We start from the raw sequence: 19,306 nt of genomic DNA on the forward strand, positions 1-19,306 counted from the left end.
TGGTTTAGATATTAAATATGCATAAAAGGCAGGGGTAAAAGGAGATGTAAACTTAAATCTTGAACTTAAAATGTAGTCTTTAATCATCTAAAGTACCTCAGAGCTTGGTGTGGTTACCCTGGTCTCTAGATTAGGAAAGTACTAGGAGGGGCACATGAGTCTGTTACCTGTACCTTATACTAATATAGGTAGTCTTTGATGAGTTCATCTGTCTTTCACATTAACTAAGAGCATCAAAGATTCTGGCTCATTCAAAAATTCAGAAACAGTTGAACATTTTCGAGATTTCTAGGCTGATCCCAAATGTTCGAGCATCTAGGAAATTATAGGTAAAATAATGAAAAACCTATATTTTCTCTATTTAGATACTAACTACCATTAAGGGGATTATTGGGTGAGGTAAGAATATCCCCTCTTTGTGGAAGATGATGAATGTACTTCTCAATTTGTTTTCATTATAAAATGGCATTAAAAGAAATTAGAAGAGCATGAAAATATAGGAAGAAAAATTTCACGGGTGACCTCATCTAAATAGTTCAGCATTTATCTTCAGCCTGCAGCATTCTGTATGTACAGATTTGTTGATATGTACTTGTACTGTATATACTGTTTTGTCTCCTGCTCTTACCCTTAAAGTATCATGAGTATTTTCCCAAGTTATCACTGTTACCAGTTTAGTCGCTCAGTCATGTCCAACTCTTTGCAACCCCATGGACTGCAGCACTCCAGGCTTCCCTGTCCCATTAGGGACAGATATATCCTGGAATAGATATATCACTGTTATATCTCAGTCTTACTTTTAGGGTACCTCGGTGATTTCCACTGTTGTGTTATCTGTTCCTGCAATGATGGATCTTCTGATTTCCTCCAGTTATTAATGATGGCTAGTATGCCTGTGTAGGATGTGTCAAGATAGCTCAGTATCTTGAATTAGTCTTATAAATACGATATTGGAATTGCAGCTTATCACTCATTTCTCCCTCTACTTTTAAGTAATATTAACATTAATCTGAGGCACATGAATCAGCCCCTAGCATCGACTACATGTATTTTCCATAATGAGGTACATTTTGCATTAACTTCGATTTCAACATTTCTGGACTTTAAGTTGCTCGACATTTTTCTTTTCTGATCTGAATCATCTCTTGATATTTTTTCACTTTAGCAACTTGATTTGCATCATGGGAGCAGGGAACTTTGCATTCTTTCCAGGGGCAGCCATTCATCCTCTCATTGTTGTGTTATCCCAAACATCATTCCTTCTCTTTTCCCAGAACAGCCGTGAATTTACTTGGTCTGGATTTGTATCTCCAAAATTTGTTTCAGTTGAGTTTTGGTCCAGGTTACCCAGGAAAACTCAAATGTCTTGACAGCTTTTAAAGTATAAAAGTTTTAAGTTTTCTTGCATGATAGACTGTAAGTTTTCTTGCATGCCAGACCTTAGCAGTATTGTCGTTAATTGTTTAGGCAACAAATATTTATTGAGTTCCTGGGAGGCTGACTGTGTGTTTGAAATTGAGCTGTGTATCTCTGTCCTTTGTAGCCATTCCCATGTCTAGTCTTTAGATTCGTAGCTTCAGAGAGAACCAAGAAACGTTAGCCTTCTCTAGTCCAGTCTTTATAAGTTATTGGAGATGAAACTAAGACTCAGATAAGGAAAACGATGTTCCCCCATCAATCGTGTAATTGTAGCGATGTTGGGAGTCCTTGTCTCTTTTAATATACCTCTTCCTCCCTTTTATGATATAATATCAAAAAAAAGTGGAAATATTAAAATTTCATTGTTAAAAAGTTCACTGTTAAAAAAAATAGACTTCATGAAAACCAAAATGTATTTTTTATGTGGATGGCCCTTTCTTAAATTTCATTTCCAATGCACTTTCCTTTTTCCAGCTATTGTAGGGAAATTAATAGCCTTTACAAATGTTTAAAAACATGAAATATGAAAAGGATCATCTAAATATGTTTATTTGAGAAAATGTCCACTTTCATGTTCTCTTCCCCTCCTACCTGCTTCCACCTCTCCTTCCCCTTCCTCCTCATCCTTCTTTCTTTTCTTCTGCCACCTTCCTTCTCTTCCTCCTTATTCCTTATAGCCCCTTCCTCTCTCTCCCTCTCTGTGTCCTTTATTTTTATACAAGGATATTTAATGAGTGTGTGTGTAATGTTAAAATGTTTCTGCCAGTTGACAACTAGTGGGAAATGTTTAAATAGTTGAGTATTTTACATAGCATGAGAATTTAGATGGCCACTGTGTCTCTTTCTGACTGGTCATCCCAGTGAGCCACTCCCATGCCACATGTGTTTTTCCAAAGACTGAGACACAAAAAAGAACAGTAAGATGTGTTGGTCATTGTTTTTGAAGTTCAGACCGCATAACTGATTGGAACTGCTTAGCTCTGAAATCTTGTTCCCCCTAGTTCCGGAATGGGATTGACATCCTCTCTTTATTTTCTTAAGTAGGATAAAAATACATAAAGACCAATGTAGAATTGTCATCTGGAAGGGTCATATCACTTCATTAGTTTAATTCTCATAATGTTAGTGGTAATAGAACATAGAATAGACAGTTCTTATGAGCTTCATTTTTTTTTTCTTTTTTCTGATTACGAGTATAAAAACCAACTCACTATAGGGAATTGTAGAAAAGTTGACCAAATAAAAAAGTAAAAGTAATCTAGAATCCTGACTCTGGGAATAACATATAGTTTCTTTTTTCATTTGATGTACATATATTTAACATAACTGCAGTATATAGAATTGTGTATTTTTTTAAGTTTAGCATTACATGGTAAACATTCTCCCGTGTCATGAAGACATCTTAAATGACTGCATACTAATCATTTTTTTGTATATAACAAAATTTCATTCTTCTTCAGTGTTGAGTGTGGGAGTTGTTTCCAATTTTTCTGTAATATGTTACAGTGGGCATATATGTGCAGAAATGTTAATCAGTTTCCATTTCTTTAGATATGGTCTACAGGGGGAAATTTCTTTAGATATATTCTATAGGGGCAAATTCCTATAGGAGAAGTCTTGGAATTGTTACAGATTTTCTATATATGCTGTCACTGTACATTTCAAAATGCACCAATTTGTTCTTCTGCTGATACTGAATGAGAATGTTTATTTCACTGCAATTTTGCCAACACTGAGTTTCAGTATTTTTTATTATTGTCATTTAAGTTGTAGAAGAAAAAAAGTATACCTCATTTTTTCTCTTGTTCAAGTCTGTTGTTGCAAATGAAGTCTAGAAGTTTTGTTTCTTGAGACTTTATATTTCTTCTTTTAAATTTTCATAGCTTGGGAATCAGTCAGGGTTTGTAGGAGTAGGGATGGGGAATCCAAGGTGCTGGGCAGCTAGAGAAGGGATCCTGTCATTGGAATGTTACTTGACCATTGGTTCTTATGCCAGAATGTACAGAGTTAGTTCACCAAGTGCTGTGTTGTAGCTTAGATCTGAGTGTAAAATACTGTAAGACCAGACCATTGGCATTCTGATGCTCCGGAAATCCCGTGGAGAGATCTGGGGCTCACAAGCTTTTCAAAAACTTTGATGCTCTGAGTTTATTCCTTTATTCCGTAAATAATTATTGAGTACTTACTGATTCCTGGAGGTACTGGGGACAGCAGGGAATATTTGGTAAACCAAAAAAGGAAACTTCTTCTGTGAATGAGGTGGATATACCTCACTGATTAATGGTGAGCACAAATTGACAGATCTGTATAAAGGACTCAGCACAGTAAGAGCAACTAGCTGCTGCTCATCTTACTGTTTCTGCTAATGCTCTGGTATCATCAGCATCTCACATTAAAAACCACAAAACAGTGTTCAGCCAGGTCCTATCTCCAGCCCCCTTATCACACATCGGATAGTAGGGCCTGTATTCCCCAGCCCGTGAAGCTTCTGTCCATTTCTTTTAGTCCCTTCACTCAGTGTACTAATATCTTCCAGGTGCTTGGTTCCAGAAGTTTCCAGAGAAGCATGGCTGTGTCCAGCTAAACAGTAAGATTCTGGGGACAGCCCCAGGGGCTTCAGGGAGCCCCTCCCATTTCCCGCAGTTTAGTAGGAATGTTGCCGACAGTTGAGCTGCAGAAGGGAGTGGGGCGGTGGCAGTTACACCCCGTGCCCCGGGTGTTTGCTCTGTTCGTCTGTAAGCCCAACAAGCTGGTTCTCCTCAACTCTGAATCTGCAGATTAAAAATAAATGCGCACACACACACATACATACATACACTCCTCCTCCTCAAGACTTGCCACACTCAGGGCCGGTGGAGGACAGGCTGGCCCCAGGCCAGGACCACTGGGCCCTCCTTTGGCTTTCCCCACTGCCCAGAGCGCCCTTGGAACCTGTGCTCCTGTCTGGGTGCCTGCTGGCTTGCTGTCATCATTGGTGCAAAACATGACCAGTTTTAAATGGAAAAAATAAACATTTCTGATGCTAAAGTGAGGAAGGGGTAGCTCTTTGTTTCAAACCAGTATGTCCCCCCACTCTCACCGCCAAGAAGCGCGGTTTGGGAGAGGCTGTGTCTGACTTAAGATGTGTCAATTCTAGGGCCTGTTTCTGACTTGCTCGCTCATAGGTTCCCACAGGGGACAGTGAAAGGCCCATGAAGATCACAGAAAGGACCATTGAGTTAAGTGTTCCTTTTTAGAGTTCTGCACTTAGGCCCTGTCCTGCAACTTTTCAGCTTTGTGATGTTGATAAATACCAGATCTTTCCAAGCCTTTTTTTCCCCTTCCTTATCTAAAAAAATAGGGACTAAACTAGTACCTCCCTTGCTGAGGTAGTTGGAAGATAAACTGAGTTGCTGCAAGTTACAAGTTCTTAGAGCAATGCTTGGTATATAGCAAGTGTTCTGTAATGTCAGCTCATTTTTACTGTGAGCATAGTGCATGGAATGTAGTAGTAGGTTGTTAAGGATGTTAATAATTTTTCTCTAGATTAATTTTTAAAATAATGAGAACATTTTTAGATGTCTGTTTTTATCAGGGAGCATAGTGGAAATAGGAGTGAAATAGGCTTCCTAATACCTTCCCTTGGTCCCAAAGAGAAAAGAAAAGCAAAATCTTTAAGGTCCTTCTTAGAAGGAAATGGTTTCTGAGTATTTCAGCGTAGCAGTATAAAAATCATCATCTCCTTCTCATCTCTCACTTGGGATCCACAGGTGAGGAATGGGGCCATTTGAAGGGATCCACCCAGCTGATTTTTGTAGGTTTGGAAGCAGCCTCTTAGCTACACTGCAGCTTCCATCTAAGTGTTACAGTTTTCTAAGTCCAGGCCATAGACACCCAGATGGTCCTGAGTTCACATGGAGAGATCTGGGACCCACAAGCTTTTTGAAACCTAAACCGTGTGATCAAAATAGTGTGAAAAGATGTTCCAGGGCTGTGCTGAGATTCATTGTCTCAGGCGTGATTTTATTGTAGACGTTAAATATGGAGACTGCATTAAAGGAGCCTTAGGCTCGTGTCCCCAGCACTTCACACTGAGCAACCTCTGTAGACACTGCCCTGAGTGTTCTCTGTGTCCGTGACCAGTGAGAAAGAGGGAAGGGAGAGGGGGAAGAGGGTGTGCAGGGCAGGGACCAGGAATTCCTGTCTATCTGGGAGAAAGTGAACTTTCCAGCTACTTAGATGTGGGAGTGGAGGCTTGGCTGTTTGGAATACACTTGGCTGGAATGACCTTGACCCTGCTAGGGCATGCATGTGTGCCCGTCTCTGTGTGTGTGTGTGTGTGTGTGTGTGTGTGTGTGTATAGATGTGCACACAGGGGAGATGGTGGCAAGCCCTTTTCCTGAAAACTCCAGAATCTGTCATTTTTAGCACAGATGTGGGAGGTTACCACAAGGGCTGCCTTGTGTTCTTGACACCTGACGAGCGGTTCTCTCTGTTCCTTTAAACTTCGTACAGTTTGATTTTTCTGTACTTATACATGGTACTTCTCATAAAAACAAAGAGTAAGAAAAACCAAAGTGAGAAAGTAAATATTACTTCATATTTACCCCCAACCCCCACCCCAGGATCAGGGCCTGGACCACTTTGGAGACAGTCCTTCTAAACATCTCTCTCTTTCCTTGTTTGTTACTGAACACACCTGGGCTGTCCAGTTTGGTAACCAGTTCCCACCAGCAGGTCTGGAGCAGTGAAATGTAGCTAGTCTGAACTGACACATGCTGAAAGTGTCATAGCCACACTAGATGTTGAAAAATGAGACTGTAAAATATCTCTTAAGTTTAGATATTTCTTACATGTTGAAATGATAGTATTTAGATATATTGGATTAAATAAAATATACTATTAAAATTAATTTGCTCCATTTTACTTACGAAAGGTACCTACTAGAAATGTTTAAATTACTTTTATGGCTCATAGATTATACTCCTCTCTGGCAGTTGGGGGCAGGCACATGATAGTTTTAATAAAATAATGCTACATTTTCCCTACTTTTTAAAATATGAAAATACGTTGTCAACATCTTTCTGTAGAAATTGACATATGGCAGCATTATCATCACCTTGTAGCTGTGTGTCAATATATCATGGTTTATTTAACCTGTCCTACTTTGTTGAATGCATAGAGTTGTACACAGTGGTGCTGGTGATCAAGCATGTATATTCATTTTTGCAAGCCCATCTGATTATTTCCTTAGTATAGGGTGTCCCAACTAGAGAATTGTGGGCATTTTGGTCTGGATCATTCTTTGCTGTAGGATACTTTGTTATCCATTGTGGGATGTTTATCTGCCTTCCTGGCCCCCACTCACGAGATGTCAGCAGCACATCTGTCCCTGTTTGTAGCCCCTTCCTACCCCCACATGCGACAATCAAAAGCATTCCTGGACATCGCCATGGGTCCCCTGTGAGGCAAAACCGCCCTAGGTGAGAAGCACTGACACAAAGCAAAGTACCAGACTGAGAAATGCTAGATTGAAAGTATACGTGTTTAGATAGATTGATAGACATTGCTATATATTGAAAATGTTATATCTGTTTTCAGTTGTTTTCTTAGAAGAATAATATCAGTTTATATATCTATCAAGAGTAACAGTGATCCTCATTAAATACCTGTAAGACATTTAAGAAAGAAGAGCTGTGTATTTGTTAATTTATTTGTTGGCAGTTTGTTTATTAGCTTTATTTAATAGCCTTCCTGAGAGGAGCTCTTGTAAGGACCATCAAGGAGGCAGTCTAGGTGTTTTCTGTTGGAGGCCAGCTTGGCAATGAGATTCTGCGGCCCATTATAGCTTAGCTTAGCATAATGTACAGGGCTTCTGTGCTCTTAAAGGGATCAAAAGTGGTAGAAGGTCAGAGAGAAAATCTCCTGTTGCTTTGCAATTTAGGACTTTTCCTTACAGTGAGAAATGGGAATAATAGTAAATGATGTAATAGTCATAGCTAATTATTGAATATTTGCTACATGTCAGGTGCTGGGCTAAGTGTTGTTACATGTAATTTTATTTAAACTTCAGAAAAACCTGGCTTTTAGGTAAATGCCACTGTTTTCACCAGATGAAGGAAAATGGGCATAGAGAAGTGGCCAGCCGTCAATCTGGCATGCCCGAGGTCACAACCTTACAATGTGGTGTGGCCAGGATGTGAAGTAGGCAGTCCAGGTAACCGTACTATGCATTTATTCACTCTTCCAACACATATTTGAGCTTCTCCTATGTGCCAACACAGGGTTTTTTTGCTGAGTTTATAGGAGTGAGCCAAAAACAACACAGTTGCAGCCTCATGCAGACTAATGGGAGCTGATAAAAACTATTCTGATGAGGACTAAGAAATAGAGGTACGTGATGCTTTGAGAGTCTACATTTGAGGGACTTGCCCTTGTCAGGAAGTTCAGGGAGGGCTTCCAGGAGAAATAATGGTTAAAATGAGATCTGGAGAAAGAGCAAAAGGGTGGAGGTTATTGGGGAGCCAAAGAAAAGAAACATCATGTCCCGTGTGTCGAGGTGGACTGTGGTATGTGGAAGGTTCTGGCCATGTGGAGAAGGTGTAGCCTGAGTATGCAGCCAAGGATTGCAGGTTACAGGCAGAATATCCACGGATCTGTGCTTTTAAAAGCAATTTTGTTTGCTTGTGTTTGTAGTGTGGGGTATGGGAGATGGGGTGGGGTGGGATTAGAGGGATGGAGAACATGGTCACATTTGTGTTTTGGGAAGATCATCTGTGACGTCTTAAGAACACGTAGGGGCAGCGGGCAGTAGATACAGAAAACAAGAAAGTGTGCAGTTACTGAGTCTTAACAAATAATGAGCGTTTCTGCCTCACTTATTTATGGATGCATCACAAACTCACCTGAAACTGGCTTAAGCAGCATCCATTGGTGCAGGATACTTCTGTTTGGGGAGGGCTTGTTGCTGTCATTGTTCAGTTGCTCGGTCATGTCCACCTCTTTGTGACGCTGTGGACTGCAGCACACAGGCTTTCTGTCCTTCACCATCTCCTGGAGCTTGCTCAAACTCATGTCCATTGAGTCAGTGATGCCATCCAACCTTCTTGTTTTCTGTTGTCCCCTTCTCCTCCTGCCTTCAATCCTTCCTAGCGTCAGGGTCTTTCCTACTGAGTAAGCTCTTCACATCAGGTGGCCAAAGTATTGGAGCTTCAAGTTCAGCATCAGTCCTTCCAATGAATATTCAGGATTGATTTCCTTCTCCTCTGCGGGGCTTAGCAGGGGTGGTTTTTCTCTGCTCTGTGCGGTGCTGACTCAGGAGTGCATTCACCTGGGAGCTTAGCTTTGACTGGAACATTCAGCATGGCTTTCATGTCTACACTTGACACTTGGCCCTGGCCATGACTTGGCTCTCAGGTTGACTGCACCATCATGATAGACTTAGCATGAAATAGGACACTGCCAGGTTTCTCAGGGTCTAGGCCCAGACCTGGCATAGCACTAGTCACTCCTTTGCATTTGTCAAAGCACTGCCAGTCCACGCTCAAGGAGACGAGGAAAAGATTCCATACTCTTGATGGGCATGTGCACACAAGACGTGTGTTGCTGTATGCCAGGCACAAATCGAGACCCTGAGAACAGAGCTCTGTAGGCCCTAGGCTGCATTCCCGCTGGTATGGCCTTACAGAGGGAGACAGTAAGCATATAAACTAGAGCAGTGTCAAGTTTGGGTTGGAAACATCTTTGGTTGTTCAGGTTGGAACCACTTTCATTTATGTTGTAGACTGAGTGTTTGTGTCCTACTCAAATTCATGTATTCAGTCCTTCCACCTGATGTCATAGTGTTTGGAGGTGGGAACTTTGGGAGGGGTGAATGTGTCATGGGGGCGTGGAGCCCTCTTGAATGAGATTAGTGCCCTTTAAAAGAGATTATCAGACAGATCTGTCACCCTTTCCTACCATGTGAGGACATAGAAGATCCTTTCTGAACCAGAAAGTACATCCTCCCCAGGCACCAGTTCTGCTGACACCTTGATCTAGAATTTCCCAGGCTCCAAAACAGAAATTTCTGTTGTTTATAAGCCACCAGGTCTATGTTATTCTATTATAGCCACCTCAGTGGACTAAGATAGTGTGTTTTTTCTTTCCTGTAACCAGAGAGTTCAGAAATTCTTGCAGGAGCAAAACTGAACCCATGGACTGTCTTTGGAATTGTGTAGTAGTTACTCAGAAACATTTAGGCTTACCATGTGCTCTGATATTTCGTTCAGAAAATATCACTGCTGGAGACCATGTGGGGAGAAAAAAGTAACCCTATAGCTTAGAAAAGAGAGAGTATTAGAAAGCAGCCAAGTATCATTGCTCCATATTTCCTCACAAGTCTGAGGAATTTGCTTTTAAAAATAAATGTGTATTTCATAATGCACCTATTTGATTTCTCTTTAATCATTGGCTTTTTTTATGTTTGCTGATTTTTTAGGCTTGCTAATTTGTGCTGTGTCTACCCATCATTTTTGCAAATTAGCAAGGTTTAACTAGAAATGAAAATGTCAAAGTTATTATATTATTTAAAATTAAAGAATAATTAGACTGGAGGAAAACAGGCTGAAAGAATACTCCAAGCTATGTTAAAGGTGGGAAAAGACATGGGGAAAATGCAGAAAGAATAAGTGTGAGAGGATGGGGGACCACTTGTCCTACTTCCAGGGACCTAGACTTATGATCACACCACATGGAGCTCCAGGGACGTGGAGTGGACTCAGAGCCCTCACATATACCATCGGCGTAGGCCAATAGCGTTTTCTAACAGGTCTATAAAATACATTAATTGTTTACAAACTGGTTGGCGAAATATTTTACCAGGTACTTTGGGATATTCTGCAGAGACTCTTAGCTGGTATTCCAGAATTGTGCTCTTTTTGTTTCCAGTGTTTCTTGGGGGCATCTGAGCATCTGATCCTATCAGATGGAAGCCAGGAAAAGGAAAGTGTCGGTAGAGGGTGTGTGAAAGGTGATGGGGATTTATTTTTCCAACTGGCAGGGTTGCAGACTCTTAAGTTTACACATGTAGTAGTAAAAATCAGCTGTTGCTTCTTGGGATTTATATTCACCCAGCTGATCAAAGGCCTGTGTACAGGCAAATAACTTGCAGCATTGTTGTGAGAGCAAAAGCAACGGAATTCCCTCAGTGTTTGACAGGAGATAAAGAGTCTATGGTCTGTGCATGGGGTGAGGATGGGAAATACACGGGGACTGTGCTCTGCAGCTAGCAAAAAAGGAGGCAGACCTGTATGTGCTCATGTGGAAATATCTCTAAAATATCTTAAGTGACTTGAGGGTAAATATGCTAGTCTTTGGGTAGAGGGCAGAAAAAAGATATACACACAGAATGCTATTATTGTGTCTATATAGAATATTTTTGGAAGAGAGAGACAAGACATTGGTAACACTGGTTGTCTTTGGGAAGGGAGATTGGTGGTTGGCACGGATGGAATTTATAGTCCCTGTTTACCCTGTTTGTGCTATTTGATTACACACGTGTGAGGTGATGCCCTTTTGAACATAGTTGTTCCAGGATGCCAAAGTGTTACTACCTAAAGGGCAGCAGGCCCTGCGAGAAAGGATCAGATACTGGGTTTTGATGATATTTTTTTAAATCTTTGCTTTTAGTAAATGTGAAAATCAGGTGTGATTGCTGATTGATTTCAAAACCTAGTGATAAGAAACCGTTGATTCAGCCCAAATCAACCACGTCCTCACTCTGGATTCCCAGCTCTGCATGGTTTGTCACATGTATAATGCTTGTTTGTGTTATCGACTTCTACTATTTAAGTATCTTATAGAGTAGTTGTTGTGTTTTTTTTTAAAGTTGCATGTTGCTAAGATGCTGCCTATCCATACAGACTTAAGCAAAAGGAGACTGCATTTGACACCATAACTGAATAGACCTCTTGAGGCTCAATCTAAGCCCTAAAGCCTCATCTTTATATTTCTCATGTCTCCCCTCCGCTTTCTTCTGAATTGACCCCATTTGTTAATGGGACTCCCCTTCCTGGGAGGTGAGTACCCCCCTGTAGCTCCATCCTTGCAACCTCTCAGCTCCCAGGGCAGCAGGGAAGGTCTCTCTGGGTGTCTGCTGCTGCTGCCAAGTCACTTCAGTCGTGTCCGACTCTGTGCGACCCCAGAGATGGCCCCCCCTAACCCTAACCCTCAGGCATTTGTTCTCAAGCCTTCTTGTGGTTCCAGTGCTTCTGTGGGGGTGGGGATGGGGATGGAGGTTGGGTGGGGATGGGGATGGGGGTTGGGTGGGGATGGGGATGGGGGTTAGGTGAGGGTGGGGATGGGGGCTGGGGATATTGCAGGTTGATTTGCTTTTGGCAGTTTGGTTGAAACTGATCAATACCAAGCTCCTCCTCTATTCCTGATTCTTTCGGCCTGGAGACACTAAGATGAATAAAATTCTTGCACAGGTTTTGGGGAGTTTACACCCTGTTAGGGAAGGTACAGAAGCTCATGTGGGAACCCTTTCTGATGTGAAATGCTAGACTCAAAGGAATTCTGAGGCGGGCTCATCTCTGCCTGGGAATATTGGTGAGAGACTAGTGAATGAGGTGACCCTGACATGAAGCCTTCTGTGGGAAGAAGTTTTGCGTGCAGACAGGTCCGAGAACGAGGCTGAAGGCATTCCAGTATAAGATGCCAGAGAGCAGACAGTTCTAATTTTCATCAAGTTCTGCTTATCAGGCTTCAGAATGGCCAGTGCACCGTCTTCTTGTCATCTTGAGGCCACCCTCACCAACCTGCATCAGACCTTCCATAGTAAGCACTCATCCTTAGAATATTGCAACATTTTATTTCTTTGCCCTCATTTGGCAGAGACATTTCTTACTCTGCGTGTTACTTACTTCTGTCTTTTCCCCAGATCCCTTTTTTCGCTTATTGTCTTGGCCACACAATTAGTGCCCTATTGTCAAGCAGTAGTTCCCCGTCTAGCAAACGGTTTGCATTTCAAGGACAGACTTTGTCATCAGAAACTTTGTTCCCAGCTACTGCAGTCATACAGGCAGTGTCGGGCTTCGTTCAAGGAAGACTGAAGGGCTGTGGATTCAGCAGGAAAATATCAGCCAACTTTTGTGCTAGGAAACACAGTGCAGTAGTCTTGAACCTTACAAAGGCAAGGAGATCAGAGGAGAGAGGAAAGCAATGTGATTTGTGGCCAACGTAGTCAGGAGGAAGGGAGATGGCCTGGGCATGTATCAAATCAATAGGGTCAAATTTTGTTACGATGGTTTGAGGGTCAGGCACTTGGGGTGAGCCAGGTGTGCATGAAGGAAGATCATGGCAAGTGGGAAGCAAAGCATCATTTGATGGTTGGTCCTCCCGGTGCATCCCAGCACCTCATGGCAGATAATTCTGGGATCTGAGCTTGAGCACAGCTCAGTCTTGGACCTGAGTGGATTCTCTCTTGTCCTTCTCACAGACCTGAATCTGGCCATTCTTAGGGGGATCACATAAGTCCAGAAGGATGTGCACCTCACCATCTCTGTTTCTTCTACAGCAGAGGGGATCAAATACCACATGCACGCCTGCTAAGTTGCATCAGTCGTGTGCGACTCTGTGACCCTATGGACAGCAACCTACCAGGCTCCTCTGTTCCTGGGATTCTCCAGGCAAGAACACTGGAGTGGGTTGCCATGTCCTTCTCCAATACATGCATGCATGCTAAGTCACTTCAGTCGTGCCCAACTCTGTGCGACCCTAAGGACCACAGAGGGAGGCAAATCTGTACCCATGGGTGTGTGGCTTTCCATTAGTCTTCATCTGTATTGGGTTCTAATTTGTATTTAGTGAGAATGGAGGAGACTCTGCAGGGCCGAGGAGCCGAGCAAGTTCCTTTCTGCAGGTACTACATCTGCCAAACCAAGGAAACCATGGCCATGAAGCAGTTGGCTCCACATTCAGAAGTAAACTAGAACTGAGCCCTTCCTCAGCAGTCTGGGAAATGACACCCTTTAAAGGGTATCAGCCTGAAAGTTGGGAAGACTGTCCTCCATTGATGCCAAACCCTAGGTACAAAATGCACCAAGATAAGCCCTTTAATAATGGACAGAGTTCTTCACCTCAGAGAGTTGTCAGAAGCTGACAGTGTAAGTGTCTTCTCTTTGGTATAGCACTTGAGTGCAGCTTATTAAGATCAGAGGGTTTGTTGATCAGTGGGAATGAAGGATGTAGGGGGAGTTTCTGGTTTTGAAGGGGAACAAGGCATGAACACCTGTGTGAGAGAATGAAACGGGTGGTGGGCATTAATGTGGAACACAGACATGGTAACTGCCAGGTCTTCTCTGCTGTTCCTCAGGACTCTCATTGCTGCTTGTCCCCCCGCCCCCCACCCCACCCCCACCTTGCATATTGTGAGAGCCCTGGAGTCGAGGACCAGATTGGTTTTTGTTTGCAGCTGTCGGATGCAGTCTTTTTACTTAGCTCATGTGGACAGTGTGGTTCATTCACCCATGATGCTGAGGTAGGAGCAAATTATGCATATTATTTTTCACTGTTACATAAATTTTCCCCTGTGATATATTTGTCAAGGTTTTTATTCATCACTGTCATAATTGGGAGACTCTATTGCACAAAAAAAAACCCCATTATTCACTGTGTATAGAATGTTGTCTGATACAGTACCGCCTTGTTCAGGGGTTATTTTGGGGGTGTATTCCTTATCTTAAAGTCACTCTAAAATCCCAGTGGGTAGAAAACTTGTCTTTTAAGAATCTTTTGATTCCTGATCTAGAATATATAATAGGTGCTTTATAACTGATGATTTCCCCAGTGAGACTCCTAGGCTTCCTTGAGTACAAGAACAATGTGTTAGATGTATTCATCTCCCTTGTCCAGGTCCCACACATAGTAGGCCTTGTCTTAGAGGCAGAAAGAACCCTTAGAACTGCAGTGTTAATGAGGCAGACACCTAGTAAGACGATGCTCCTGTAACGATGCCTGGCTTTGGACTTAAGCCCAGTGAAAGCACATTAATGGATATGAGTTTTTCTCTGTATGGGTTTTCCTCTTTGTCTCCTTTCTATTTTTTGGTCCATGAGCAGGCTCGCTCTCTCTGTGGGGAAGCCGCACAGCTTCAGTGAGTATAAATGTTACAGCCGCACGTGGAACATAGCCCCAGAGATAATCACATGTACCAGTGATCTGTCAGTAGATTCTATTACATGTGTGGGTCTTTTATCAAAGGAATTAAGTTTTCTTGATATGTTAGAAAATAGTACTTTTTTGGCCATCTCTGGAATGGATGAATTGATGTTTTGGGTACCTATCTAGATTGACAGCTTGCTTCCCCCCCCCACCTCTAAATTTTGGTAATTCTGGATTTGAGTATATTCTTTCTTAAGTTGCATTTTTAAGTGATCACACTTTATTTGTGGACAGTAATTCTTTCTTTTTCCTAAAAAAGAAGTCAACCATATCCTTGCACTTTTTTTTCAAAAAATCTGTCTTTGAGAAGCGCTCATCTGTTTTTTTTTCTTTCTTTCTCTTTCTCATTCTCCTACATTTGTATTTGTCGAGAAAGATCCTCAGATGCATTTCTGTTTGAAGAAAGTATTCCGTAAATAGATGGGTGCAATAGAATTACCACTTTATGTCTTGAATTTGGGAGAATATTACTTGCCTCTTGTCACCTTTAAAACTCCCAGAAAAAGTTGAAGATGAAATGTGACAATCAGGGGAAAGTTATTGGCCAGTTCAGCAATACACCCAGACCCTCTGATCTGGGCTTCCCTGTTCTGTGAGAAAACAAAGATCCAACCAGTCACAACACACTGGGCCCCATCCCTGCTAAGACCAGGTACCAAGATAAAGCTCTCCTCCTCCTCCACTGTTCAGATGGAATTTCCATTCATTGAAAGCATACATCCTTTGCATGATATTTTACTCTCGTTTCCCCTCTGGGGGTAAACCTTTACTTGGCGCCTTCCCTCTTCTGAGGTACGATTGACTTTTTAGGGCAGGTGACAGTTTGGGGGGTGATTATTCCACTCCTCCATTCCTGTGGCTCCAGCAACTGCCAAGTCCCAGTGCCACTTTGATTAAAAAAACATCCAGAGCTGCTCGCCTCTGTTGCCTCTGTCTGCCTTGTCTTAGAGGCACATCATTTTTGCACATCAGTATTAACAATTCAAACATCCTGAAATGCTAATAGCACTAGTAAGCTTTTAATTCCATGGAATTTATTGCTTGCTGTATTTCTATGAATTTATAACGCTTTGATTCTTAAGAGCCCCATTTAATCAGTTTTGCCTGGCACCGAACATAATAAACAACTTGCCGGTGAAAAAGTGCCACTTGGGGGAGGCTGCTAACAAGGAAGTTAAATGCCTCTGCCACTAGCAGTCTCTTCGCTGTATTTTTCATGAGCTGTAATGTACTTTGCTGGCTTCTGAGCGGTGGTTAAACGCTGGGACAAACGCATCCCCACTCTCACACTTAGAAGCTCAGACTTCGCTGGGTGTCATTGCAGAAAGCCCAGAAGAAAAGTCATGCTTTTAGCCTTATTTTTCCTTTCTCCTCGAGCTTAATGGTTTTCTAATACTTTTTCATTATCTTTACCTTAATCTCTAGGCATATGATTTATGGACAGGAATGGGGAGGGATATCAGTGGGCAAAAACAATCATTAGAGGCTGTTAAGGAACATTTATTGTTTATTTGGCTGCCTGTCTATAAAAGTACACATGATGGCCCTAATAGCAAAATATCAAATTATCAAGTGCTTTAAAGCAGAAAATGTCATTTGTTTCTCAAAACTGCACCAACTTTATATAATTGCCCTTTTAATTATCCCTAGTGGCCCATGAAATTTGCAAAATAGAGCATCAAAGGTTTGATTTACTTACATGTTGCACTTTGGTGGGATTCTTAATGAATATTGTTTAGTACTAATGCTGGGATGAAATTTGTAAATGTTTATAGTGAGGGACTTAGAAGCGGGTGGGAGCCTAGTCGTGAGACCGAATCAACTGAGTTCCCCATAGGATGAACTGTATGGCCACATTCTTGGACCTGCTTTTTGAAAATTTCTTCTTAGAGTGGAATTTTATTTCTAATCCAGGTCAAACGAACATGCATTAAGTTCAGTTTTGCCCTTTCGTTTTTTCCCTGCCCCATTAAGTGATGATCTCATTGTTACTTTCGTAGGGCCTTGGAGGGGTCCTTTGTTTGTTTCCTGGAAATCTTGAATCGGGATCAGTTGTTTCTTCAGAAATGGCAGTCTATAAGATGATGTTCAGAACTGGATCTCTAAAAGCTCATCTTTTGGAGAAGATTTTTGCAGTTGTAGATCTGCGAGCTGATTTCTGACTGAGATTTGGAGCCCGGAGTCCACGCTGAGTTTGAGGCCTCTTGGGATTATTTTATCTTCTTTCTTGGAGTATGTGTGCACTGTCATGTGCCAATAAATGAAGCAAACAAACCACGCTGAGTAGCTGTGCGCCCAGCAGGGGTCTGCCTGGATGGCAGCTCTGCAGCGTACATATCCACCTCTCCGCGTTCGGTCACCTGCCCAGATTTTTGTCTTCAGTCTGCAGACATGAAACACAGGGCTACATCTTGGGTAATAAGAGAAGTAGTGATAGAGGACAGCGATAGGGAGACCCTGGGATTTGATTGCAGGCTGGTTCTCTGGGCTCAGGAAGCTCTCTCAGCTCTCAATGATAGAGATATTAAATAATCCTGGTGGCAAGGTAGACACCTGTGGAGTGTCACTCGTTAGGCGTCCCCAGGTTGACAGCACACCAGTGATAACCACCCGATGGGTGTGGCTGCCTCCTCGCATCTCCCTGGCCTGTTGATGAGCATGTCACAGGGACAGGATCAGGAGACTAACAGAAGTCTACAAGATTACATCTCTTATTTCCCCTTTATCCACCTGACCTGTCACTCGGTCGGAGGGGCTGGCATGGCGAGTCTCCAGCAAACTCTGTTGGTTGTTGCCTGGTAACTTGTTCCTCTCAGAGTGCTGGCTAAAAGATGTGTCCTCTCCATATCTGCCTGGCATGGAGGGGAAGAAGAGCAGTTTTAATTACTTGGCTCATCGTTTTTGAGGGGTGCTTCCTGACCCTTCCCCACCTCTCCCAGGCTTCTGGGGCTTTCCCAGTCCTTCGGAATCTCTGAAATAGTGTTTGTAGATTTCCAAGCGCCTCGGGGGTACTTAGTCTTAAGTCCCTGTGATGTGACTGTACCAGCTTTTCAAATTACTTTCTGCCTCCTTCATCTAACTGATGGCAATTTAGAAGCTGAAATAATTTCAGATTTATTACATTGCAGGCATTTCTCAACAATCCGTCAGTCCCATCTACCAGAAGTAGTCCTCTCTGCCTGCTTCGACGTCTTTTGTCTTCACAGTGGCATCCCCGCCCGTACCCATTGTCTCTTTTGCAAATTGTGCCTCTATTATTGCTTTTAGCTGCACGACCTTGTCCTTCCTTCTATAATAGTTGTTGTGTTCTGTCCTCCGCATCAGCCAAGTGATTTGTACATCTGATGTTTCCATCTGCATATGCAGTTCTGTGTGCAGTCACCTTGCAGCCCCCTTTGGGCAGATGTCTGTGTCTTTCTGTTGCAGATGGTCCCAGAGCAGCTAGATGTTGGTCTGTTCCCTTTGGTTTTCCTTCTGGTTTCTCTTCATCTGAATCTACTGTACATCCCTTAGCTGTGTGTTTAGTCACTCCGTCATGTCTGACTCTTTGCGACCCCATGGGCTGGAGCCCACCAGGCTCCTCTTGTCCATGGGGATCCTCCAGGCAAAAATACCAGAGTGGGTTGCCATGACTTTCTCCAGGGGATCTTCCCAACCCAGGGATCAAACCCAGGTTTTCCACATTGCAGGCGGATTATTTGCCATCTGAGCCAGAGGGAAGCCCGTACATTCCTTTAAATGTTTCTAATATTGTGTCTCTTTCACACACATGTTTGAAAGTAGGATCTCTTTGAAAGAAAGAAAACCTGGACGACTTTTATTGCTCCAGGGCCCGTGATGTACATGTACATAATGCAAATACAGATTCAGGATATTTCCCTTATCTTTTTAACGTTTACATTAAGTAAGTTAATGTTTGCACATGCACACAACATATAATGCATATGATATAATAGGGGGACTCACATGATTTATCCGAAGTACTACTTATGATGTGTTCAGATGATATGATCCAGTCAGGGTGCTGAAGATTAGATTTCTTTGATGAAGGATTGGATTCCATCCTGTCTTGGTGTCTCTGTCACTGGAGGTTAAATCTCATTTGGAGAGAACATTAAAAGCCCAAATTTGTGACCGTTTGCGCATGTGAGTCACAGACTAGCTGACTCCCTTACCTTTTCTCCCGATTTTCACCATTTCAGGCACCTTAAATGCTCCTTCCTCCCTTCCTTCCCTGTGTTTCTGCCTCTGTCTGTCCTTGCAGGTCTAATAAATTCTTCCCTGTTGTGAAAATGAACCACCCTGTGGTAGATTTCACAGCTAGCAGTGTCCCCCTTACTTGGTGCCTTGTTTTGGTCTCGGTGCCATCAGAGTCATTCCTTCCATCTCCACGGCCTCAACTTTGGTCCCCTCACCTGTTTCCTGAGGTGTGCATTCAACGATTGTGATACTCAGGGTGTGAGCTTTGCTTGTCACTCCCTTCTTCCTCCGTGATTCTGATGAGGTTTTATCCTCACATGTTTGGCACTTTGTTCTCCATTTCCTTCGTTCTTTATCAGTTTTTTTTTTTTTTTTTTCTGGACTAAGCCCAGCAGTGCATGTGCTCATGCTTGTTGGTATAAATCATCATTGTGCCGTGAACAAACTCACAGGTCACTGGGACAAGAGCTAGCCTGCCAGCCCCAGTCTGCTACTTTTCTGCTAC

The 19,306-nt window shown here is 42.5% G+C and overlaps 1 protein-coding gene across 22 annotated transcripts in view; it reads left to right on the forward strand.

Annotated features, from left to right (window-relative positions):
- The window catches only part of FOXP1 (forkhead box P1), a 625,482-nt gene that overhangs the window by 292,935 nt on the left and 313,241 nt on the right, over window positions 1–19,306 (forward strand). Inside the window, exon 1 of one of the 22 annotated variants that reach the window (XM_070777101.1) lies at window positions 3,988–4,006. The exons of the other annotated variants lie outside the window; for them this stretch is intronic. The gene's annotated coding sequence lies outside the window, so the exon portion shown is untranslated. Of the gene's footprint in view, window positions 1–3,987; window positions 4,007–19,306 lie in introns of those variants that run through there. 22 annotated transcript variants of the gene reach the window in all.

Source organism: Bos indicus, chromosome 22 (genome assembly GCF_029378745.1).
Source record: "Bos indicus isolate NIAB-ARS_2022 breed Sahiwal x Tharparkar chromosome 22, NIAB-ARS_B.indTharparkar_mat_pri_1.0, whole genome shotgun sequence".
Classification (NCBI taxonomy): Eukaryota; Metazoa; Chordata; class Mammalia; order Artiodactyla; family Bovidae; genus Bos; species Bos indicus.